Here is a 26,357-nt window from a genome sequence, read left to right as displayed (position 1 = left end):
AGTGATTATGTGGAAACAGATGTGGAAAGTTTCCAGTGAGTGAAAAGTTTTTTATTTTTTTAAATTTTTTTTGAAAAGTTTTTTAAAAAAGCTTTATATAATGGTTGCACCCCACATTTCTGCCAAAAGTGAAAAACTGTACATACAGCATGTACCGATCAAAGCTAATCTCTTTTAATTCACCTGCTGCTCCACTTTACCTGTGTTCTCATGCTCACTCTTACATTCAGATTGCATTTTTTTTTTTAAATCTTCCTCAAATAAGAACATGTGGTTATTTGTCTTTCTGTGTCTGGCTTATGTCTTTTAACATAATGTTGTCCAGTTCCATTCATTTTGCTACAAATGACAGAATTTAATTCTTTATAGGTGAATAATATTCTTTTCTTTTACTTATATATTACAGTGGAATGCATTACAATTCTTATTACCCATATAGAGCGCAATTTTTCATATCTCTGTATATTCACACCAATTTGTGTCTGCATATTTATGGGTGAATAATATTCTTTTGTGTATAAACACCACATTTTCTTTTTTCTTTCATTGACGGACACCTAGGTTGATTCCATATCTTAATTATTGTCAGTAGTGCCTTAGTAAACATGGGTGTGCAGATGTATTTTTGGTATGCTGGTTTCATTTCCTTTGGATATATACCCTGGTGTAGAACAGCTGGTTCATATGATAGGCTTATTTTATTTTGTTTTGAAGAACTTCCATACTGTTCTCCATAGTGGCTGTAGATGTTCAGCAACACCATAAGAGTTCTTTTTCTGCACAGCCCTGCTTTTTTTTGGCCAATATCCATTCTAAATGGCTGAGATGTCTTGTGGTAGTTTTGGTTTACATTTCCCTGAGGTTAATGATATTGAACATTTTTTATGTATTTGTTGGCCATTTGTGTTTCTTCTTTTGCGAAACATCTCTTCACATGATTTGCCTATTTTTAATTGGATTACTTATTTTTGTTAGGTTTTTTGAGTATATATTTTGGATATTAATCTTTTATCTGACTAATAGTTAGCAACTATTTTCTCCCATTTTTGTAGGTTTTCATTTTACTCTGTTGATTGCTTCCTTTTCCATGCAAAAGTTCTTAGTTTGAATAATTTCATTTGTCTCTTTTTGATTTTGTTTCCTGCAGTTTTGGGGTCATACTCAAAAAGTCATTGCTTATACCATTGTTTTAAAGAGTTTCTTGTCAGGAAGTCCCTCTCCTTTTCTTTATTCCCTCCCTCTCTCTCCCTCTCTTCGTGGAGAAGCATATAACTTTTATTAATATTTTCATTCATCGGCGTTTCCAGGAAATAAATCAGACTCAGGAAATAAAAGAGGGCTTGGGCTTGGTAACCAGATTATAGGAGGCTATTGTTTGGACTGACGGAAGCAGACTGGAGTTACTGGAGCTAGGTTCCATGTAATCAAACTTGGAAATGTAGTTTTCTAAAAAATGGAGATTAGAGAAGGGGCCTTGTCTACCAGAGCCGGTATAGAATTGTCCTGCCTGTTAACCATGTGACAAAACTTTGAAATCATTCTAGAAAAAAACCAATTAGAGCTTTAATTTTTTTTGTGATTTTTCTTTTTAAGTGGAGTTGAGGGGGAAGTATAGAAATGAGGTGAATTAATGAAAGGTGAGAACTACATCATTAAGGTCTGTTGATAACAGCTGTGTCTTGGTGCTGGCTTTGCTTTCAGTGAGAACAGTATCCTTGATGGCACAAACCCATAATCCCAGCTGTTGTTAAGTCTAAGGTAGGATGACTGCAGGTTCAAGGTTAGTCAGCCTGATCAATTTAGGGAGGCCCTCTCTCAAAATAAAAAGGCTGGGAATGTAACTCAGTAGTAGAGCATTTGTCTAGCGTGCTCCAGACCCTGGGAATTTCCCAGCACTGCCAAAGGAATATTATAAAAGTCAGCATTGACTTTTAGTTCGTGTTTTTCAATTGTGTGCACTTTGTGTTCTATTCATTTCATAGATTCAGGTCTTGTTTTGGCAGGGGATACCAGGGATTGAATTCAGGCACTGAACCACTAAGCCATATCCCCAGCCTTATTTTGCATTTTATGTAGAGACAGGGTCTCCCTGAATTGCTTAGTGCCTCCCCATTGCTGAGGCTGGCTTTGAACTTGCCATCTTCCTGCCTCAGCTTCCTGAGCCACTGAGATTACAGGTGTATGCCACTGTGCCCGGCTAGATTCAGGTCTTATATTTAGGTTTTTAATCCATTTTGAGTTGACCTTTGTAGCTGGTGAGAGAGATTAAATTTTATTTTCTGCTTATGAATATCCAGGTTTCCCAGAGCCATTTGTTGAAGGGGCCTCTCTCCATTGTATGTTTTTGGTGTCTTTTTTGAGAATCAGTTGGTTGTAGGTGATTGGGTTTATTGCTGCAATCTCTGTTCTGTGTTTTCATTGGTTTATGTCTTTCTCTCTCTCTGTCCCATCTCTCCCGTTCCCGCCCCCCCCCCCCCTTTAAATTCCAGCCCCATGCTGTTTTGGTTAAAATCGCTGTGTTCTATGACTTTAAATCAGGTATTGTGATTCCTCCAGCTTTGGTTATTTTTTTAGTTCAAATTTGCTTTGGCTGTTTGGGATGTTTATGCTGCCATACAAATTTTAGGGTTGTGTTTTCTAGGTCTGTTTAGACTGTCATTGATATTTTGATGGGGATTGCATTGAATCAGCAAATCATGTTGGAAAGTGTGGGATTTTAACTATAAACATGGGAGTTCTTTCCATTGTGTGTGTGTGTGTGTGTGTGTGTGTGTGTGTGTCTGTCAATTTCTTTCATCAGTGTTTTCTAATTTTCGTTATAGAGGGCTTTTGCTTTTCTAGGTGAAGTTATTCCTAGGGTTGTTTGGTTTTGGTAGCTATTATGAATGTGATTGCTTTCATGATTTCTTTCTCAGCAAGTTCATTATTAGAATAAAAAATGCTGTCGACATTTGCATATTGATTTAGTAACATGCAATTTTACTGAAACTGTTTTATCAATTCTAATAGTCTTTAGTTGGAGTCTAGGTTTCTTTCTATATGGAATCATGTCATCTGTGAATAGGGATGATTTGATTTCCTCCCTTCCGATCTGTATGCCCTTTCTTTCTCTTGCCTAATTGATGTGACTAAAACGTCTAATACTATATTGGATAAGAATGGTGAGAATGGATAACTTTTCTTTACCAAATCTTAGAGGAAACTCTTCCATTTCCCCATTAATATGATGTTGGCTGTAGCCATTATTCTGTTGAGATACAAACCTTCAATGCCTGATTTGTTCAGGATTTTTATCGTGAAGTATGTTGGATTTTATCAAATGTTTTTTTATGCCTCTATGAGATGATCATGATTTTTATCCTTTATTCTGTTGATATACCATAGATTTCTTGATTGTTATATGTCAAACTATATCTTGGGATAAATCCATTGTGATCATGGTAAATGATCTTTTTGATGTGCTCTTTGATTTGGTTTATTAGTATTTTATTGGGGGTTTTTGCATCTGTGTTTATTAGTGTTGTTGGTCTATTTTGTTGTTGTGTTCTGGTCTTTTTTTTTTTAAGAGAGGGAGAGAAGAGAGAAAGAGAGAGAAAATTTTTTAATATTTATTTTTCAGTTTTCAGTGGACACAACATCTTTATTTTATTTTTATTTTTTATGTGGTGCTGAGGATCGAACCCAGTGCCACACGCATGCCAGGCGAGCATGTTACCACTTGAGCCACATCCCCAGCCCTTCTGGTCTGTTTTTAATATCAGGGTGATACTGGCCTCCTTGAGTTTGGAAGGACTTCCTCCCTTTTGGTTCTTTGGAATAGTTTGAGAAAAATTGGTGTTTCTTTTTAAAGGTTTGCTGAAATTCATTAGAGAACCTGTCCAGTTTTGGGCTTTTCTTTGTTGGGAGACATTTTACTACTGATTGTCTCATTACTCGTTGGTCTATTCAAGGTTTTTTTTTTTTTTTTTGTCTTCATCATTCAGTTTGGGGAATTCACATGGATCTAGAAATTTATCCCTTCTAGGTTTTCAGTTGGTTAGTATATGGTTGTTAATAATTGTCCATAATTATCCTTTGTATTTCTGTGACATTGGTTGTAATGTCCCCTCTGAATCTCTGATTTTCTTGAGTCTTTCTCTTTATTTGGTTAGTCTACCAAAGGTAGTCAGTTTTGTTTATCTTTTCAAAAAACCAACTTTGGATAGGATCCAAGATGGCAGGCCAGAGGGAGCCAGCATTTTGTGTCACTCCATGACCCCGGACTCAAGTAGTGAGAACACTGCTTCTCTGCAAGTGATAATTCCTGCTCCTGCACAGGAATCACAGTCACCATGCTGTCCAGGGCTCCAGGCCTCAGTGCCAGAGTATGTCTCTCAACTACTTGCCCACGCAGGACTACCAGGTACCCAAGCAGAACCAGCAGCATCAGCACCTGCGCAGAACTTTCGGCCACCCACCTGAGCAGAAATCACAGACTCTGCTCCCATGCAGGACAGCAGCTCCCAGCAGCTTCCCACACAAAGGAACTCCTGCCGCCACTCCCATGTGGATCCCCACCTACCAACGTGGGGCTCTTCCAGTCGCTGCCATTTTGGACTCTGCAGTAGCAGAGAGAGTCCCCTACTCGCAGTAGCTTGCCTGCACCCAAGGACTTCACATGGGCTCTGAAGTCAACCACAGTCACAGACTGCATGCCACAGAGCTCGTCTCTGAACTCATATCATTGTCTAACGCCATCACTCAGTTCTCCCCACCCGACCAGACAGCCCACTGCTGAAAGCAGGCATCTCCATCTTGGGTCACATCATCACCAACTTCAGTGGGGACAACTCCCAGTTTGGAACTCTGGCTGGCCAGGTACCTGGTTTCCAACTACCCCCTCTCCCCAGCACCTGCTAGCCTGGCACAGTGACCCCTGGTTACCTTCACCATCCTGAGGGTGGATACACCAGCTGTCAACAGATGACCCCACCTATTGGATGAGAAGGGAAGCAGGAAAGACTGATCTCCAACCAAAACAATCCCTGTTTCTTCATTCACGATTTTTTTTCTCTCCCTCTCTATTCTCCCGCCCCCACATCCCCAAAATATGTAAAACTAAGTACTTTGCAAGAATTAGGATTTTGAGTACTGGGACGTCTGAATAGTATATAACAATTGTGTTGTATATTCTTTTTTGTTTGTTTGTTATTTTCTCATTTTTCTTTTTTTTCCACCAATTTCTACTATTTTAACCTTTTGTATTTTTCTTAATATATATGTGTGTTTGTTTTATGTACTCTACTAGTAGTCTTCCCACTTGTCTACCCAAAATTACTTCCTCTCTCTTCTGCTACTAATCTTCCTCTTTCACACTTCCTAAGATATAATAACTCTATGTCCTTACCTCCTACCTCCTCAGCATATCATCCTATGCTCACCCCTGGTTCTTTGTCCACCATCAGAGACTGTAAACCCTTTTACAAACCTATTGAGTGTGTTGTAGATAATAATTGAATTCACCATTTCTGTACATTGTGACCAAACTGTAAAAGTCTTAATAGTGAACATTTGTTTTTAGGGTGTATATTGTATATCCTTGGATCTGTTAACATTGTCTTTCACCTCAAAGGAGAGGTATTGGAACCTTACAGGGACACTATAAGCCTATAGGGTAAAAACGGTAATGCCTTGGATCCACAGTGCTAGAAGGGTAGACACTCAAGCAGTATGAAAAGACAAGGGAAGAAAGTGCCTCAAACAAATAAAGATTACACATTATTAGAATCCATGACCATCACAGCAGAAGAAATGACAGAGAAAGAGTTCAGGATGAACATAATTAAAATGTTCTGTGAATTAAAGGATAATGTAAGAGAGCAAATACAGGCAGCAAAAGATCATTTTGACAAAGAGCTACATAAACAAATACAGGAAGCAAAAGATAATTTCAATAGGGAGATAGAGGTTCTTAAAAAAACCAAACAGAAATCCTTGAAATAAAAGAAACAATAAACCAAATTAAAAGTTCAATTGAAAGTGTCACCAACAGATTAGACCACTTGGAAGACAGGACCTCAGAAAATGAAGACAAAATATAATCTTGAATGTAAGACCACATAGTGAAAATTGTAAGAAACCATGAACATTCAGGAAATATGGGATAGCATAAAAAGACCAAATTTAAGAGTTACTGGGATAGAGGAAGGCATAGAGTTCCAAACCAAAGAAATGAGCAATCTATTCAGTGAAATAATATCAGAAAATTTTCTGAACATGAAGAATGAATTGGAAGCCCAAATTCAAGAGGCTTACAGAACACCAAATGTACAAAGTCACAAGAGATTCACACCAAGGCACATTATAATGAAAATGCCTAACATACAGAATAAGGAGAGAATATTAAAAGCCACGATAGAAAAGAATCAGATTACATAAAGGGTGGGGGGATGAATTAGGGTAACGCCGGAATTTTCAACCAAACCTCTGAAAGCTAGAAGATCCTGGAACAACATATATCAAGCTCTGAAAGAAAATGGATGCCAGTCAAAAATATTATATCCAGCAAAACTAAGCTTTAGATTTGACGATGAAATAAAAACCTTCCAATGAAGAATAAAAATTAAAAGAATTTACAACTCAAAAGCCTACAGTACAGAATATCCTTGGCAAAATATTCTATGAAGAGGAATTGAAAAACAACAATGAAAATCAGCAAAGGAAGGTATTACACTAAAGGAAAAGCTAATCAAAGGAGAAACCAAGACAAGTTAAATACCAAAAGTAAACAAAAATGGCTGTGAATACAAATCATGTCTCAATAATAACCCTGAATGTTAATGGCCTAAATTCACCAATCAAAAGATAAAGACTGGCAGATTGGATTTAAAAAAAGACGCAACAACATCCTGCCTCCAAGAGACTCATTTCATAGGAAAAGACATCCACAGACTGACGGTGAAGGTTGGGAAAAATCATACCATTCACATGGACTGTGGAAGCAAGCAGGGGTTTCCATCCTTGTATCAAATAAAGTAGACTTCATGTCAAAGTTAATCAAAAAGGATAAAGAAGGATATTGCATACTGCTTAAAGGACCCATTCATCAACAAGACATAACAATAATAAATTTGTATGCCCCAACAATGGAGTATCTACTTTCATCAGACAGACTCTTCTCAAGTTCAAGAGTTAAATAGATAACAATACAGTAGTTCTGGGTGACTTTAACACACCTCTTTCACCACTGGATAGATCTTCCAAACAAAATTTAAACAAAGAAACTATAGAACTCAATAATATAGTCAATATCTTAGACTTAACTGACATTTATAGAATATTTCATCTTTCAAGGAATCAATACACTGTTTTCTCAGCAGCACATGGATTCTTCTCTAAAATACATCATATACCACAAAGCAACTCTAAGCAAATATAATAGAGATACTACCCTGCATTCTATCAGATCATAATGGAATGAAATTAGAAATCAATGATAAAATAAAAAAAGCTATTCCAACACCTGGAGACTAAATAATATACTACTGAATGAACAGTGGGTTGCAAAAGACATCAAGGAGAAGATTTAAAAATTCTTAGAGGTGAATGAGAACACAGATATAATTATTGAAATCTCTGGGACACTATGAAAGCAGTACTAAGAGGAAAGTTTATTGCATGCAATTCATTACTTAAAAGAAGAAAAGGTGAACAAATATTTGACTTAATGTTACATCTCAAAGCCCTAGAAAAAGAAGTACAAATCAACACATGAAGCAGTAGAAGACAGGAAATAATTAAAATCAGAACTGAAATCAATGAAATTGAAACAAACAAAAAATTGACAAAACAAAAAGTTGGTTCTTAGAAAAAATAAATAAAATTGACAAATCCTTAGTCATACAAATGAAGAGAAGAGAGAAAAATCAAATTATTAACATACGTGATGAAATATCATAACAGACACTATAGAAATACAGAAGATAATTAGAAATTATTTTGAAAACTTGTACTCCAATAAAATAGGAAACATTTAAGGCATTGACAGATTTCTAGAGTCATATATGATTTGTTCAAATTCAATCAGGATGATATACACAATTTAAACAGATCAATTTCAAGCAATGAAATAGAAGATGCCATCAGAAGCCTACAAACCAAGAAAAGCCCAGGACTAGATGGATACACAGCCGAGTTCTACAAGACCTTTAAAGAAGAACTAATACTCATACTTTTCAATTTATTTTAGGAAATAGAAAAAGAGAGAATTCTTCCAAACTCATTCTATGAGATAAATATCACCCTGATTCCAAAACCAGGTAGACACATCAAAGAAAGAAAACTTCAGACCAATATCATTAATGAACATAGATGTAAAAATTCTCAATAAAATTTTGGCAAATTGAATACAAAACACATCAAAAAGATAGTGCACCACGATCAAGTGAGTTTCATTCCAGGGATGCAAGGTTGGTTTAACATTGAAATCAATAAATGTAATTCATCACATCAATAGACTTAAAGATAATAAGAACCATATTATCATCTCAATAGATACAGAAAAAGCATCAACAAAATAAAGCACCCTTTCATGTTCAAAACATTAGAAAAACTAGGGATAACAGGAACATCTCAACATTCTAAAAGCTATCTATGCTAAGCCCCAGGCCAACATCATTCTAAATGGAGAAAAATTGAAGGCATTCCCTTTAAAAACTGGAACAAGACAGTAATGCCCACTTTTACCACTTCTCTTTAATATAGTTCTTGAAACACTGGCCAGAGCACTTAGACAGACAAAAGAAATTAAAGGGATACAGATAGGAAAAGAAGATCTCAAATTAGCACTATTTGCTGACAATATGATTCTGTACCTAAAAGACCCTAAAAGTTCCACCAGAAAACTTTTTAGAAGTTTTTAGGTATAGAATCATATCGTCAGCAAATGATAGTAAATGAATTCAGCAAAGTAGCAGGATACAAAATCAACACCCATAAATCAAGACATTTCTGTATATCAGTGACAAATCCCCAGTAAGGGAAATGAGGAAAACTACCTCATTTACAATAGCCTCAAAAAAAAAAAAAAAAAAACTTGAGAATCAACCTAACAAAGAGGTGAAAGACCTCTATAACGAAAACTACAGAATGCTAAAGAAAGAAATTAATGAAGACCTTAGAAGATAGAAGGATCTTCCTTGTTCTTGGATAGGCAGAATTATTATTGTCAGAATGACTATACTACCAAAAGCACTCTACAGATTTAATGCAATTCCAATAAAAATCCCAGGGACATTCCTCATATAAATAGAAAAAGGAGTCATGAAAATCATCTGGAAAAATAAGAGACCCAGAATAGCTAAAGCAGTCCTTAGCAGGAAGAGTGAAGCAGGTGGCATCACTGTACCAGACCTTAAACTATACTAGAGAGTAATAGTAACAAAAACAGCATGGTATTGACACCAAAACAGACTGGTAGACCAATGGTACAGAATAGAGGACACAGAGACTAACCCACATAATTACAGTTATATTAGACAAAGGCACCAAAAACGTTCATTGGAGAAAAGATAGACTCTTCAACAAATGATGCTGGGAAAAATAAAATTAAACCCCTATCTCTCACCATGCGCAAAACCCAACTCAAAAGTTTGGAAATAAAACCAGAGACCCTGCATTTAATGGAAGAAAAAGTAGGCCCAAATCTCCATCATATCAGATTAGATCCCTCTTTCTTAATAAGACTCCTATAGTGTAAGAATTAATATAAAGAATTAATAAATAGGATGTATTCAAACTAAAAAGCTTCTTCTCAGAAGAAGAAACAATCAGTGAGGTGAGTAGAGAGCCTACATCTTGGGAGCAAATTTTTTATCACTTTCACATCAGATAGAGCACTAATCTCTAGGGTATATAAAGTACTCAAAGAGCTAACACCAACCAACCAACAAACGAACAAAAAACAAATAATCCAATCAGTGGGGCAAGGAACTGAACAGACGCTTCTCAGAAGATGATATAATCAATCAAAAATATATGAAAAATTGTTCAACATCTCTAGCAATTAGAGAAAAGCAAATCAAAACTACTGTAAGATTTCATCTCACTCCAGTCAGAATGGCAGCTATTAAGAATCAAACAACATGGGCTGGGGTTATGGCTCAGTGGTAGATCGCTTGCACTGGGTTCGATTCCCATCACTGCATATAAATAAATGAACAAAATAAAGGTTCATCAACATCTTTAAAAAACAAACAAACAACAGTAAGTGTTGGTGAGGATGTGGGGGAAAAGGCATACTCATACATTGCTGGTGGGACTGCAAAATGGTGTAGCCAATATGGAAAGTAGTATGGAGATTCCTTGGAAAACTGGGAATGGAACCACCATTTGACCCAGGTATCCCTCTCCTTGGTCTATACTCAGAGGACTTAAAAACAGCATACTACAGGGGCACAGCCACGTCAGTGTTTATAGCAGCACAATTCACAATAGCTAAACTGTAGAACCAAACTAGATGCCATTCAGTAGATGAACGAATAGGGAAACTTTGGTATATATATATATACAATGGAACATAAAAGAGAATAAAGTCATGGCATTTGCAGGTAAATGGATGGAGTTTGAGAATATAATGCTAAGTGAAATTAGCCAATCCCAAAAAACCAAATGCTGAATGTTTTCTCTGATATAAGGAGGCTGATTCATAATGGGGTTGGAAGGGGGAGCATGGGAGAACTAGACGAACTCTAGATAGGGAAGAAGTGGGAACTTAAGGGAGGGCCATGGGGGTAGAAATGAGGGTGGAATGAGATGGACATCATTACCCTAAGTACATGTATGGAGACATGAATGGTATGAATATACTTTGTATACAACCAGAGATATGAAAAATTGTGCTTTATATGTGTGCTATGAATTATAATGTATTCTGCTGTCATTTATAGCATATTAGAATAAAAAATTTAAAAAACAACTTAGTTTCATTTATCTTTTGTATTTCTCTTTTCTTGCTCTAAAATTTGTTATTTCTTTCCTTCTACTATTGGATTTGTTTTGTTCTTCTAGGTTCTTGAGATGTATTGTTAGATTGTTTCTTTGAAATCTTAATACATTTTTTTTATGTAGACCAACAACCCTAATGAATTGAGAGGCAAATAAGAAATATTTTTTTCTTATTGCTATAGAATCCCCTTTAAAACTGCTTTTGTTGTGCCTATAAGTTTTGGGATGTTGTTTCCATTTTCATTTGTTTTGAGACATTTTTAAAATTTCCCTTTTGATTATCTTTTAGAACCTATTGTTTATTCACAAGTGTGTTGTTCAGACTCTATTTATATAATTTCAAAATTTCTTTTGATTTCTAGTTTTTTCCTATTGTAGTCAGAAATATTTCATTTTTAAAAGATTTGTTAACTATCATGCTACTGGGACTACATTTATGCATCACCTGTTATGGTTTTCCAGAGTACTATATTTCCATTAATATTGTTTGCAATTTAATATTTATGAGTCCATTTATGGTACTATCACAGGTACCCACCACTAATATAACATAGCAGCTACATGTTTTTTCATTTGTCTTATAGAGCTAGACTTATGAGCTTCACAATGTTGTAACAATATAGTATTCTAATGATGTTTAAAAGGCTTATTATTTAGGATGGTATTCTATATTTTTAAGTATACAATTGCTTTTCAACAGTGACCATATCCTTGATAAATAATTTTTTGTTCTTTCAGGTATTTTCTCTCAGCTAGTAATATGATTTTCAGCAAGTGTATCTTACATACATAGTCATTTGTTCAAAATAATTTAGAACATGCCTTATTAATGTGAAAACTTTTTTAGAAGTTAAACTTAAGAATTCTTTTTTTCTGACATATAACTTGATTTAAACACCCATCAGGTTATGTTTGGGAATATACCGCATACCTTTAAGAAATGGATTCTATTGTATTTTTGTTTTTAGCTCAAGTGTTGTTTTAAGTTGGCTTACCAGGGGCAATAGGACTCTTAGGAAAATAGCAATCTTAATTTTTCTCCTGAGAATTGCTTAGGGACTAACAAGATATTGCTTTGAATCACAGTTCTAATATTTATTTGCTATATGAATATTTGGTAAGTTTCTTCAATTCTGTGAGCCTCACTGCTCTCCTATAAGAACTTTTGGAGGGTCTAAATTTTAGAAAATTATAAAGTACTTAATAATGTATATATATATATACATACAAATTGTATATTTATATATGTGTATATGAATGTAGTTGTATGCATATATGTGTGCATACACATACACACAAAGTTCCTGGTATGTAGTAGGGATTCAGAACTGCATACTATTTCCTATTGATATCATAACTGCTTTTCTCCAAGGCTTTACCTTCTAGACCACAGGATTTTCTGGTGCTTTCATTCTGCTTTGGATACCCACTTTGGCTAGTTCTTTTCTACAGTTTACTGTACTTTTGTTTTCTATTTCTTATATCTTTGCTACCTAAACCTTAAGCCTGTGGACCAGCAGCATTGAGAATTTCTTATAACAATCTCCAGGCATCTAAGAATGTTTTATTTATACATCACTGTTGGTTATATACTTAGGATTAGAATCAGTGTGTCATAGAGTACACATGTAAAAGTTCCGGGTACTCTGTGTTCTCACCAGTACTTAGTGGTGTCTGTGTTTATTGTAGGGTATTCTGTGGTATTGAATTTCATTGTGCTTTTATTTCACATTTCCTGATCATTAACAATATTGAGTTCCTTTTCACATGCTTATTGGCCATCTGCAGCTCCTCTTTTCTAATTTTGTTTTCCTGGAAGCCATACAGTTTCTTCCATAATGACTAGACTTTAAGAATATTGTAGTTCTGATGCTGATGGTTAGTATTTCTTTTATTAATACTTTTCCATATTTAGAAGTTCCCTGGCAGGTAGTACCATATTGGATGGGTGGGGTGTCTTGGAATGTATAGATAATACATCTCCTTTGATATGTGTTGGTTTCCCTCAAGTATGAGAATGATTAATTCATCCAGTTTGCGTATCCCTCTCAAATTCTAAAGCTCGATACTAGTAGAGTATGAAGCCTAGGTCATATGTTTATGCATACCAAATGTTAGTATTAGTCATGCATTTTATCCGTATGGTAAATAATTAGTTAACTGAACATCAGTTATTAGGCACTGTGCCAGAAGCTGAGGATGGAAGATAGATGAGATGTAGACATTTCTCATGGAGTTGGTTGCTATGAAGATCAACAACAATAAAAATAATTACAGCCCTTGAAGCGCCATCAGGGAGAGGGATTGGGAAGGCACATTGGAGGGGCAGACTTTTGAGTTGTTGGAATGAGTGGGGTTGTTAGGGGTGGTGGTTAGGTACTGCTTACTGGGAAAAATGGTTCTCAAGCTCAATTTTGAAAAACAAGTGAGACTTAGGCAAAGCACTGGAGATCAAGGATGGAAATGGTTCATTGTTAATAGCATTCATTGTCTACTGAATAAAATTCCACTGAAACTTACTAAATGCTTATCAAGAACTGGGCATTGAGAAGATGTAGAGTCCTTAGAAGGAATTTCAAGTAGTTCTAAATGACTGAAGTATATATATATCACATTTGAGGTGAGGGAATTGTGAAAAGTGATCTGTAATGGTAGGCAGAAGTTTGTGTATATATTATAGAAATACTATATTTACATCTTTGATGTATGAAGTCTTCCAGTTTTACATAAGTCATTCTGAGGACCTCTTGCTCCCAGTTTTCCCAACTAAGGGCATAACGTACTATAAGATGGGATCTAACTTCCCATATCAGTGTATCCTCCATTCTTCTTGGGATAGTAATTTGACCTGAGACCCACAAATTCTGGTCAGTGTCACCATAGAGCATTCTCTAGTATTCCTCTAGTTTTTATTTCAGTCAGCCTTCCTTACTGGCAGCTGGAGGATATACAGAAAACTTATCTTTCTTCCTATGGAATTATAATGTATGGACACTTTGGTCAAAAGCAATTAGCAGTGGAAAGACAACTTCTTTTTTTAAAAAATATTTTTTAGACATCGATGGATCTTTATTTATATGCGGTGCTGAGTATCAAACCCGATGCCTCATACAAGCTAGGCAAGCACTTTACAACTGAGCCACAACCCCAGCCGAAGACAACTGTTTTTAATCCTGGGGTCTACAGCAAAGGAGATTATGAAGACTGATAAATGTGCTTTCTGCCAGAGCCCAAAACTTAGCCATATTCATTACTCATTTCTTTTTTTTTTTTTGTTCCCTACTTTTTTCTCCTATTCCTTAAACCTAGGGCCAATATCAAGGTCTTTCCCTAAGACTATTAGGATCTTGTAGACAGAGCAGCCCAATGATATCTATCTATGATAGAGTGAAATTCACTCTATCTAGAAGGCTATGTTTCTGGTCTCTAAAATTGGAATTTTGAGTATCTTTTCTCTCAACCATAAATTATTATTTGTGGTAATACTTGTAATATAATATATATTATTTTAGAATTATGAGTCATATCTTTTGTTGGGTAGCCATGACAAGAGTGTAGTATATGATCATTCAGAATCTAGGCTTTAGAATCAGATCTGAATACTGGTTTTCATCTATTACTGGTCATTTTTAAGTTCTCTGAACCTTATTTTCTTTATCTGACAGATTTCCTCAAAGGATTGTTTTATAAGATTAAAGTAAATGTATGTAAAATGTTTATCATGTGTGTATGCATTCAGACATAACACTCGATATTGTTCTTCCCAGATGTGTGGGCAAGAATTAGACATTACCATTAGATATCCCTCCTACAGATTACACTACATGAAGGTTGTCCACAGGGAAAGACCTGGATTACAAAGTAACTCCTGTGCCCCTTGGAAGGATGATACCTGACTCTTCCTCTCTTCAAAGTCTCTCTTGTGCTTTCATTTGAAGACCCTCCTGAAACATTTAGTGTATATTTTTGTAGCCTAAATTGTGTCAGAATATCCCACATATACCTTGAAGATTTTAAGAAACATTTTTTAGCCATGTTCTGTAATATAGTGAGAGACCTTATTTTACTATATAGGAAAAATATGGTGATAGACTTGATTTTCCTTAGATACACTAATAATTTCCTAGGAGCACAGCCTATGAATATCATGATTTCAGTGAGAAAAAACTTGAAGTTCAAAAAATGTAGGTTAAGAGTTTTTCTTTTGTACATAGGTTAAGGACTGTGTAGAGGAGAGGAAATATTCCATGCAGTTACTGATCTGGTTGGACGTGAAATTATTCCTGCCTGACATAGTTCAAATTATTATATAGTATTTTTGTAGCCTTTATAGCACAAGGACATTTTATCAGTTCTATGCTTTGTTTGAGTCTAGCAGATAAATGGGTTCTAATAGAGGTCTGAATTAATAACTTATTTTTAATCATTTCTCTCTTTTTTTGTAAGGCATAATAATATTTTAAATGATATGGTATAATGTTAGCCAGGTGCGGTGGCTCATGTCTGTAATCCCAGTTCCTTGGGAGGCTTATACAGGAGGATGGAAAGCTCAAATCCAGCCTCAAAACTTAATGAGGCCCTAAGCAACTTAGTAAGATACTGTCTCAAAATAAAAAATAAAACAGGCTAGTAGGTGACTAAGTGATTAAGCACCCCTGGGTTTGATCTCCAGTGCCACAGTCTGGCTGGGCACAATTCAGGAGCCACTTATCAAAAGAAACGAACTTTATTTTTAGAACACACGCCACACCACATGAGCTCTTCAGGAAAACCTTCAGAGCCCAACTGCCACCACAGGCTTTCCACAAGCCTCTCAACCTCCCCCACTCCTCCTGCTCTTGAGGCCGATTGGCTGGGTTGTGTGGGCGGAGCCAAAAAAAGTCCCCCAATGAGCAGCTCCGTCGTCTGAAAGGGCAGGGAAACAGCCCAATGAGCATCACCGCAGAAGAGCCAATCAGTTGGCAGCTAGAAGTTTGCTGGGGCCCCTTTTGGCTGTGGCTCTCAACACTCCAGTACCAAAATAAATATATAAATGAATAAATTATATGGTATGTCAAAATTGAGGATATGTTTAATATGAATTAATATACAGATAAATATTCTAAATTGTGCGTCATAAAATTATAGGTTATGTACCTTTGATAAAAAATGCTAAATTTCATTTGGGAATGATGTTGGAAATTTGAAAAGTTAGAATCTTTTCACAGAACAATTGTGTATTTACACCTGCATAAATAACTGTGTCAAGTCTTGCCTGCTATGCATTAAGAAAAATGTGTCAGAGTTGTAAAATATACAAAAATCATCAAGAGGCAGGAGTGGTTTAAAAGATTCATACTCTTCAGTATGGAATGATCCTTGCGGGTATAATTAGAGAGATCTTAGAGTTGGAAGAGGAATTAGGCTTGATCTAGTCCAATCTATTATGTAGTTTAAGAATTTATCTTATAGTAATCCTGACAAATGGCTCAGCTTCCATTTGAATCCTGGACAGTGTGGTTAAGAGAACGGATTCTGAAGATATGCTGCCTGGGTTTAAATCCGTGCTCCACCACACTGCATGTTCCTGATCAAGTTTATAGGCATTCCTTGGTCTATTTTCCTGGTTTGCAATTACCAGCTGCTGAGTCCCTGACAATGGCTTTTGACCCCCTCTCAACAAATAATCAAGAGATCAATGGAGAATCAAGTAGATTTTGAATTGTAGTATATATCCTGTGGAAAAAAATACATTCGAAGAATAGTAGCTACCTAAAAAAAAAAAAAAAAATGAAATTTTCAGTATAGGCAAACATGGTGAAAAGGGGGTTGGGGAGAGACGTCATAGAATGCATGATTATCAGTTGAAAACATTTCTATTGATTATTTGCACTTCTGCCTCCTAGAACTGTATAAATCAGTTCCATTCCTTCTATGTGGTAGCTCTTCACCTTGTCAAATGTAAAATTATAAAAGGCATAGTTCTGGTGAGTGTAGATTATTTTCCCCTTAAAATCTCACAGCTTTAGAGCATATTTTGACAAAAATTTAGGAAAACCAAAATGGTCTAGTAATGGATGATAATTTTTTTGAGCTTTTTTAACTCTCTAATTCAAGGAATTGTATGGGCAGTATGTGATAATTTATTTCCATCAATCTATGTATGGTTGCTCAATAAAATTGGAGATTTGAAGTGAGTTTTAAAGTATTCTGAATAATGTATTAGATTCAGCTATGAGGACAGAAATTGTCAGAATAAGAGGGACATAAATGGGATCCAAGAGTATTTTGATCTCCTGTTAAGTCTGAGGAGGTGGTTCATGCTGTCCTGCTGGATGGAGCCCAAAGTGGGTGCTTCTCTCTCTTGTTTCTCCCTGCTGCCTGATCTGACCTAAGGGTTCAAAATGATAACCTTGAGAATTGAGGTACTGAGGGGCTGAGGAAGAAGCTCCCAAGGACATTTCTGGTTAAGTGTTACTGGGAGGGCTGGGGATGTGGCTCAAGTGGTAGCGCGCTCGCCTGCCATGCGTGCGGCCCGGGTTCGATCCTCAGCACCACATACCAACAAAGATGTTGTGTCCACCAAAGATTTAAAATAAATAAATAAATAAATATTAAAAAAAAAAATTAAAAAAAAAAAAAAGTGTTACTGGGAAAAATGTACTCATAGCCACATCTAGTTACAAGAGGTATTGGGTTTCAGTCTATTGTCTGAGTAGCCAGGTGCTCAAGTGTAACTTGGGAGTCATGTCTGGGAATGAAAGATGCAATAGATACTGGGTGACAGCTAGCAGTGTTACAGAACAACTTTGTCTACCACTTAATATCCCAAATATATTCTAAGTGTAAATAGTGCAGCCCTTACCATAGTAAGCATTCATTAGGTAGTTGTTCACTGCATGAATGTCTCTTTTTAAATTAATTTTTAAAATTTATATATGACAATTCTTATTGCCCATATACAGTGCAGTTTTTCATATCTATGGTTGTATAAAGTATATTCACACAAATTGGTGTCTTCATACATGTACTTTGGATAATAATGACCCTCACATTCGACCACGATTTCTAACCCCATGCCCCTTCACTTCCCCTCCAACCCCTCCGCCCTATCTAGAGTTCCTCTATTCCTCCCATGCTCCCCTTCCCTACCCAACTATGAATCCAGCCTCCTTACATCAGAGAAAACATTCAGCATTTGGTTTTTGGGATTGGCTAACTCCACTTAGCATTACCTTCTCCAACTCCATTCATTTACCTAAATGCCATGATTTTATTCTCTTTCATTACTGAGTAATATTCCATTGTGTGTATATGCCACATTATTTTTTATCCATTCATCTATTGAAGGGCATCTAGGTTGGTTCCACAGTTTAGCTATTGTGAATTGTGCTGCTATAAACATTGATGTGGCTGTGTCCCTGTAGTATGCTGTTTTTAAGTCCTTTGGGTATAGACCAAGGAGAGGGATAGTTGGGTCAAATGGTAGTTCCATTCCCAATTTTCCAAGAAATCTTCATACTGCTTTCCATATTGGCTGCACCAATTTGTAGTCCCACCAGCACTGTATGAGTGTATCTTTTCCCCCACATCCTCACTAACACTTGTTGATTGTATTTATAATAGCTGCCATTCTGACTAGAGTGAGATTAAATCTTAGAGTGGTTTTGATTTGCATTTCTCTAATTGCTAGTGATGATGAACATTTTTCATATATTTGTTGATTGATTATGTATCCTCTTCTGAGAAGTGTCTGTTGGCCCATTTATTGATTGGATTATTTGTTTTTTTTTTTTTTTTTTGGTGTTTTAACTTTTTGAGTTCTTTATATACCCTAGTGATTGGTGCTCTATCTGATGTGTGAGGGGTAAAGATTTGCTCCCAAGATGTAGGCTCTCTATTTTACCTTACAGATTGTTTCTTTTGCTGAGAAGAAACTTTTTACTTTGAGTCCATCCCATTTATTGATTCTTTCTTTAATCTTGTGCCAAAGGAGTCCACAAGATGGAGATTAGGACTTAATTTTTCTTCTGTTAGATGCAGGGTCTCTGCTTTTAATCCTAAGACCTTGATATGTTTTGAGTTGAGTTTTGTGCATGGTGAGAGATAGAGGTTTAATTTTATTTTGTTGCATATGGATTTCCAATTCCTAGCACCATTTGTTGAAGAGGCTGTCTTTTCTCCAATGCATGTTCTTGGCACCTTTGTCTAATACAAGGTAATTGTAATTTTGTGGGTTTGTCTCTGTGTCCTCTATTCTGTACCATTGATCCGCCAGTCTGTTTTGGTGCCAATACCATGTTGTTTTTGTTACTGTTGCACTGTAGTATAGTTTAAGGTCTGGTATAGTGATGCCACCTGCTTCCCTCTTCCTGCTAAGGATTGCTTTAGCTATTCTGGGTCTATATTTTTCCAGATGAATTTCATGATTGCTTTTTCTATTTTATGAGGAATGTCATTGGGATTTTGATTGGAATTGCATTAAATCTATATGGTGCTTTTAGAAGTATGACCATTTTGATAATATTAATTCTCCCTATTCAAGAGCAAGGTAGATCTTTCCATCTTCTAAGGTTTTCTTTGGCTTCTTTCTTTAGGGTTCTGTAATTTTCATTATATAGATTTTTCACCTCTTTTTTAAATTGATTCCCAAGTATTTTATTTTAATTTATTTTTTTTGAGGCTATTGTTAATGGCATAGTTTTCCTCATTTCCCTTTCTGAGGATTTGTCACTGATATACAGAAATGCCTTTGATTTATGGATGTTGATTCTGTGTCCTGAAACTTTGCTGAATTCACTTACTAATTCTAGAAGTTTTCTGGTAGAACTTTTAGGGTCTTCTAGGTATAGAATCATATCATCAGCAAATAGTGCCAAATTGAGTTCTTCTTTTTCTATGTGTATGCCTTTGATTTCTTTTGTCTAATTGCTCTGGCCAGTGTTTCAAGAACTATGTTAAATAAAAGTGGGGAAAGAGAGCACCACGGTCTTGTTCCAGTTTTTAGAGGGAATGCCTTCTACATTTAGAATGATGTTGGCCTGGGGCTTAGCATAGATTGCCTTCATGATGTTGAGATATGTTCCTGTTATCACTAGTTTTTTAGTGTTTTGAACATCAAGAACATGCTTTTTCTGTGTCTATTGAGATGATCATATGATTCTTATCTTTAAGTCTATTGATGTGATGAATTACATTTATTGATTTCTGTATGTTGAGCCAAACTTGCATCCCAGGGATGAATCCCACTTGATCATTGTGCACAATCTTTTTGATATGTTTTTGTATTAGATTTGCCAGAATTTTATTGAGAATTTGTGCATCTGTGTTCATTAGAGATATTGGTCTGAAGTTTTCTGTTTTTTTGATGTGCCATTGCTTGTTTTTGGAATCAGAGTGATATTGGCCTCATAGAATGAGTTTGGAAGGGATCCCTCTTTTTCTATTTCTTAAAATAAATGAAGAGTATTAGTATTAGTTAATCTTTAAAGGTCTTATGGAACTCGGCTGTGTATCCATCCAGTCCTGGGCTTTTCTTGGTTGGTAGACTTTTGGTGGTGTCTTCTATTTTGTTGCTTGAAATTGATCTGTTTAAATTTTGTATATCATCCTGATTCAAATTGGGCAAATTATATGACTAGAAACTTGTCAATGCCTTCGATATTTTCTTTTATTGGAGTACAAGTTTTCAAAATAATTTCTAATTATCTTCTGTGATTCTCTAGTGTCTGTTGTGATATTTTCTTTTTCATCACGTATGTTAATAATTTGAGTTTTCTCCTTCTCTTTGCTAGCATGGCTAAGGGTCTGTCAATTTTATTTATTTTTTCAAAGAACCAACTTTTCTGTCAGTTTTTTCAATTGTTTCTTTTGTTCCATCTCATTTATTTCAGCTCTGATTTTAATTATTTCCTGCCTTCTATTGCTTTTGGTATTGATTTGTTTTTCTTTTTCTAGGGCTTTAAGATATAATGTTAAGTCACTTATTTGTTAACTTTTTCTTCTTTTAAGGAATGAACTCCATGCAATGAACCTTCCTCTTAGAACTGCTTTCATAGTGTCCCAGAGATTTTTATATGTTGTATCTGTGTTCTCATTCACCTCTAAATTTTTTTTAATCGTTTTCTTGATGTCTTCTGTAGCCCATTGTTTACTCAGTAGCATATTATTTAGTTTCCAGGTGTTGGAGTGGATTTTATTTCTTATTTTATCATTGATTTCTAATTTCATTCCATTATGATCTGATCAAATGCATGGTAGTATCTCTACATTTTTATATTTGCTAAGAGTTGCATTGTGGCATAGTATATGGTCTATTTTGGAGAAGGATCCATGTGCTGCTGAGAAAAAAGTGTATTCTCTCGTTGAAGGATGAAATATTCTATAGATGTCAGTTAAGTCTAAGTTATTGATTGTATTATTGAGTTTTGTAGTTTCTTTGTTCAGGTTTTGTTTGGAAGATCTATCTAGTGATGAAAGAGGTGTGTTAAAATCACCCAAAATTATTGTGTTGTAGTCTATTTGACTCTTGAACTTGAGAAGAGTTTGTTTGATGAACATAGCTGCTCCATTGTTTGGGGCATATATGTTTATAATTGTTAAGTCTTGTTGGTGTATGGTTCCCTTGAGCAGTATTTAGTGTCCTTCTTTATCCTTTTTGACTGACTTTAGTTTGAAGTCTACTTTATTTGATATGAGGACTTGAGGATGGAAACCCCTGCTTGGTTCCCCAGTCCACGTGAGTGGTATAATTTTTCCCAACCCTTCACGTTCAGTCTGTGGATATCTTTTCCTATGAGATGAGTCTCTTGGAGGCAGCATATTATAGGGTCTTTTTTTTTTTTTAATCCAATCTGCTAGTCTATGTCTTTTGATTGGTAAGTTTAGGCCATTAACATTCAGGGTTATTATTGAAACATGATTTGTATTCTCAGACATTTTTGTATTTAATGTGACTTGGTTTCTCCTCTGATTAGATTTTCCTTTAGTGTAATTCCTTCTTCTGCTGATTTTCATCATTGTTTTTCACTTTCTCTTTGTGGAATATTTTGCTGAGGATGTTCTATTGTGCAGGCTTTCTAGTTGTAGATTCTTTTTATTTTGGTTTATCATGGATGGTTTTTATTTCACATCAAATCTAAAACTTGGTTTTGCTGGATATAAGATTCTTGGTTGGTGTCCATTTTCTTTCAGAGTTTGGTATATGTTGTTCTATGATCTCCTGGCTTTGAAGGTCTGGGTTGGAAAATCTGCTGAGATAGGAATTGGTCTCCTGTATATGAGATCTGATTCCTCTCTCTTGCAGCTTTCAAGATTCTATTCTTATTCTGTATGCTAGGCATTGTCATTATAATGTGCCTTGGTATAGATCTGTTGTAATTTTATATATTTGATGTCCTGTAAGCCTCTTGTATTGGTTTTTCCAATTCAGTTATCATGCTTGGGAAATTTTCTGGTATTATCTCATTGAAGAGATTGTGTATTCCTTTGGTTTGAAACTCTGTGTCTTCCTCTATCCCAGTAACTGTTAGATTTGGTCTTTTGATGCTATCCGATAATTCTTGGATGCTTTGCTCATGGTTTCTTACTATCTTCACTGTGTGATCAACTATATTTTCCAGATTGTATACTTTGTCTTAATGATCTGATGTTCTTTCTTCCAAGATATCTAATCTGTTGGTTATGCTTTCTATTGAGTTTTTTATTTGATTTATTGTATCCTTCATTTCCAGAATTTCTGACTTTTTTTTCCCAGAGTCAGTCTCTCTCTCTCTCTGTAATGTTTTGCTACCTGTAATTGCTCTCTTAAGTCTTTGTTGGAGTGATCAGTTTTTGCCTGTATTTGCTCATTTAGGTTATTCTATAAATCACAGATTATGTTAATTATAAACCTTTTGAACTCCTTCCCTGACATTTCATCAACTTTGCTGTCCATGGGTTCTGTTATTAGAGTATCCTGGTTTGTTTGGAGCACTTTCCTCCCTTGTTTTTTCATGTTGTCTATGTGTCTTCCTTTCTTGCAGTGTGGATCTGTTATATTATAGTTTCTTCCCTGTATTCTTGTAGTACTCGTGCAGATTGTCTTTACCTCACCTTGATGTTGGACTTCTAGACCCTGCTGGTGACCCTCAATGTATGCTACTGCATCTAAATATAGCCAAGGTAGCTCAAGATAATAGTTGAGGTGCCCCAAGATGGAAGTAATGTCTTACAGAGTTGGGGCTGAAAGGGTAGGCCTCATACTCCCTTTGGGAATCCTGCTGTGAGGTGCTGCAGCTTCTAGGTCCCATCTGCTGTCAAAAAGTTAGAGGCTATTGTGTGGAGAAGGCTGTGGCGATGACTGCAGTGTCCCAAGATGGAAGTGGGTTAGGCTTAGGCTCCCAGGTTCGGGGGGCAGGGGCTTTGGCTAACTCGGACCTACACTGGACCTGGATCCTGTGCAAGTAGGTGTGGTCGGATACCTGGGACAGGCTTGACCTCCTGTGGTAGTTTGCTGGTCGAAAGGGGCAGTTCCAGAGGCTAGGCTCAGTCGGGTGTCTGCCCCCAAGGGTGGAGGGGTGAACCTGGGCCTACTGTGAGCCCTGAGTCCCCCATGGGCTGGTGTGGGCCGTCTGGGCTGGGCCTGGGCTCCCGCAGTAGTCTGCTGGTAGGAAGAGGCGGTCTGAAAGTGGTATTTTTTGAGTAAAGAAATTTAGGGCAATACCGGAAGAGGAAGCGTTAATAGAAATTGTTATGCTGATATGACAGGTTTTGTTTTTTCCTTTTTCTTTAGTTGGAGAACATCAATTGACAGGCCATAAAGTGGCAGTTAAAATCTTAAATAGACAGAAGATTCGCAGTTTAGATGTTGTTGGAAAAATAAAACGAGAAATTCAAAATCTAAAACTCTTCCGTCATCCTCATATTATCAAACTGTAAGTATTTTTGTATGTGATACACGATGATATTAAAAAAACTGTCTTGGAATAGTTTTAAATGAATTTTACAGTTAATTATCTTGAGTTAAACTTACAAAAATATTAGCCTTGGAAGTTGAGTCTTCAGTATTTACTTTAAAGTAATTTAGGCATTCCATACTCTTAGGCAGATTCATTTTTCTGATTTTTTTCTAGTCATTTTATGTTAATATACCAGTACATTTTCTTTTTTGGAAAGGTAGAGTAACTGTTAAAAATTTTTTTATCATACCATACTATTTGTAGAATTGTAAATAGTACTATAATTATTACTAAGTAAAGACTTGAGGAATACAAAATGATTTTGGGTGACTAAATTATAAACTTCAAAGATAAGTAACTTTTAAGATAAATAAGCTAATTAATTAAATAGAAATATAAGAAAATAAGATAATTTACTTAAATTGATTATATCCAAAAAATTTATTAAATATATGCAGAAATATTTTACAGTTTAATTTTTTTTGCAGTTTAATATTAATTGACATGTAATATTCTCGTTATTGAAATTTGTCTTTAATTTTTATTTTAAAGCTTGGTTACAGTGTTATAAAGTAAATATAATCTTATTGAATACATGATAATAGCTAGGAATCATGCTGAGCATTTTGCATATATAATTTTATATTGTGCTCATGGTAAACCTATAATGTAGGAATATTTTATAGACAAGGAGACTGAATACCTAATGAGTATCAGCAACTAGTCCAAAGTCATATAGCTAGTAAATAACAGAGGTAGTAGTTGAGTTCAGATCTGACATTGAATGCCATGCTATCAATTTCTACTCTAGTCTCTCAAAACTGTTACATAACTCCTTCCTAAAGGAAAAAATAAATTTATGGTTCTCTGGTTTTGACTTAAATATTTTTAATATACTCTTCTATAAATATGCAGTATGTAAAAGAACTAGGTATAGACCCATATAGGTATAGTTTTGAAATAATTATGAAACCAAAATAAAGTCATAATTTAAATACATATAAAACCATGAAAATCAAAATTTGCATGGGCCCACATAGATAATCCAAGATTATCTTTTATTTTAAGGTCAGCTGATAAACAACCTTAAATCCATGCTGCCGTATATTCTACAATATTCACAGATCCTAGGCATGAGAACACATAGTATGCTGTATCAAATAATGTTTTTTTGTAAAATATAAATTGTTGTTAATAACTTTAATAGTAGAAACAGTAGGAAGATTTCCAATACTGTATTTATATTTTGATTTAAATAATGTTGCAGAAAAAAATCTGTTGATGTGAGTATATATAAAGAAAGCAGTGCTAATATACCTGAAGCTTTGTTTGCTAGTTCACTAAAATAAGACATTATATTTTTCTTAACGTTTGTCAGTGAGCAATCTTTCAATGTCATTGTTAATAAGAACCAACTTGATAACCCATGAAGTTCCATTGTTTATCTGGTGACAGTGCTAGCAAATAGCTGTGGTAGACAGAGTAATGGTCCTCCAAAATGTCTGTGTTCTCATGCCTAGGACCTGTGAATATTGTAGAATATACGGCAGCATGGATTTAAGGTTGCTTATCAGCTGACTTTAAAATAAAAGATAATCTTGGATTATCTATGTGGGCCCATGCAAACTAACACAATCCTTAAAAGTAAAATAAGGGGTAGGAGGAGTGAGTCAAAGAAAAATATTTGAGCATGGCAGCAAGGTCAGAGTGATAGGACTTGAGAAGAATTCAGGTGGCTGTTGCTGGCTTTGACAATGGAGGAAGGCGGCCATAGCTGAAGAATGAATGCAGGTGGTCTCTAAAAGTGGGGAAATACAAAGAAATGTACTGTGTTTCCAGAACCTCCAGAAAGCAACCCAGGCCTGCCAATACCTTAATTTCAGCTCACTGATGCATGTATCAGGCTTCTCATCTACAGAACTGTAAGATTCATGTTATTATAAGCCACAAAGTTTTAAAGTATGGCAGCAATGAAAACTAATGCAGCAGTATTCTTAAAATTCTTAATTTTAAGACTGGTGCAGTTATTAGTGGCATTTGGGAACATTCATTTGGTCTTTACTGCTATACTTCTTGTTAGTAAACTATTTGCAAATTGGTATGCTCTGTGATGGGGCTAGGGCTGTGCCTTCTTACAAATAACATGAATGTGCCATGACTCTTCAGAGCTGGCTTTGTTTGGTTTAGCAGGGCATTAACTCAGTTTTCACACAGCTTCCATGAAACTTTCATTCTTAAAATGAGCTTTCATGTCATGTGATCTTCATTAAAATTTACTCAGTTATAAACAAAACAAAACAAAAATGAGACTAGTGAGATTGCATGGCAATATTTGATTATAAGGTTATTATCTAGGCCCAAAGCTGGGTGATCCAATGTATGTATTAAGATTTTTAAAGGCTGTCATTTATATATATATATATATATATATATATATATATATATATATATATATAT

At 35.5% G+C, this 26,357-nt stretch overlaps 1 protein-coding gene across 1 annotated transcript in view; it reads left to right on the top strand.

Moving 5' to 3' along the window:
* Positions 1–26,357, top strand: part of Prkaa2 (protein kinase AMP-activated catalytic subunit alpha 2) — a 62,621-nt gene that overhangs the window by 13,298 nt on the left and 22,966 nt on the right. The window contains exon 2 of the mRNA XM_048815314.1: positions 23,735–23,876. The gene's annotated coding sequence lies outside the window, so the exon portion shown is untranslated. The remainder of the gene's footprint in view (positions 1–23,734; positions 23,877–26,357) is intronic.

This window comes from Marmota marmota, unplaced genomic scaffold, assembly GCF_001458135.2.
Source record: "Marmota marmota marmota unplaced genomic scaffold, marMar, whole genome shotgun sequence".
Lineage (NCBI taxonomy): Eukaryota > Metazoa > Chordata > Mammalia > Rodentia > Sciuridae > Marmota > Marmota marmota.
This window is presented reverse-complemented; position numbering and strand designations above follow the sequence as displayed.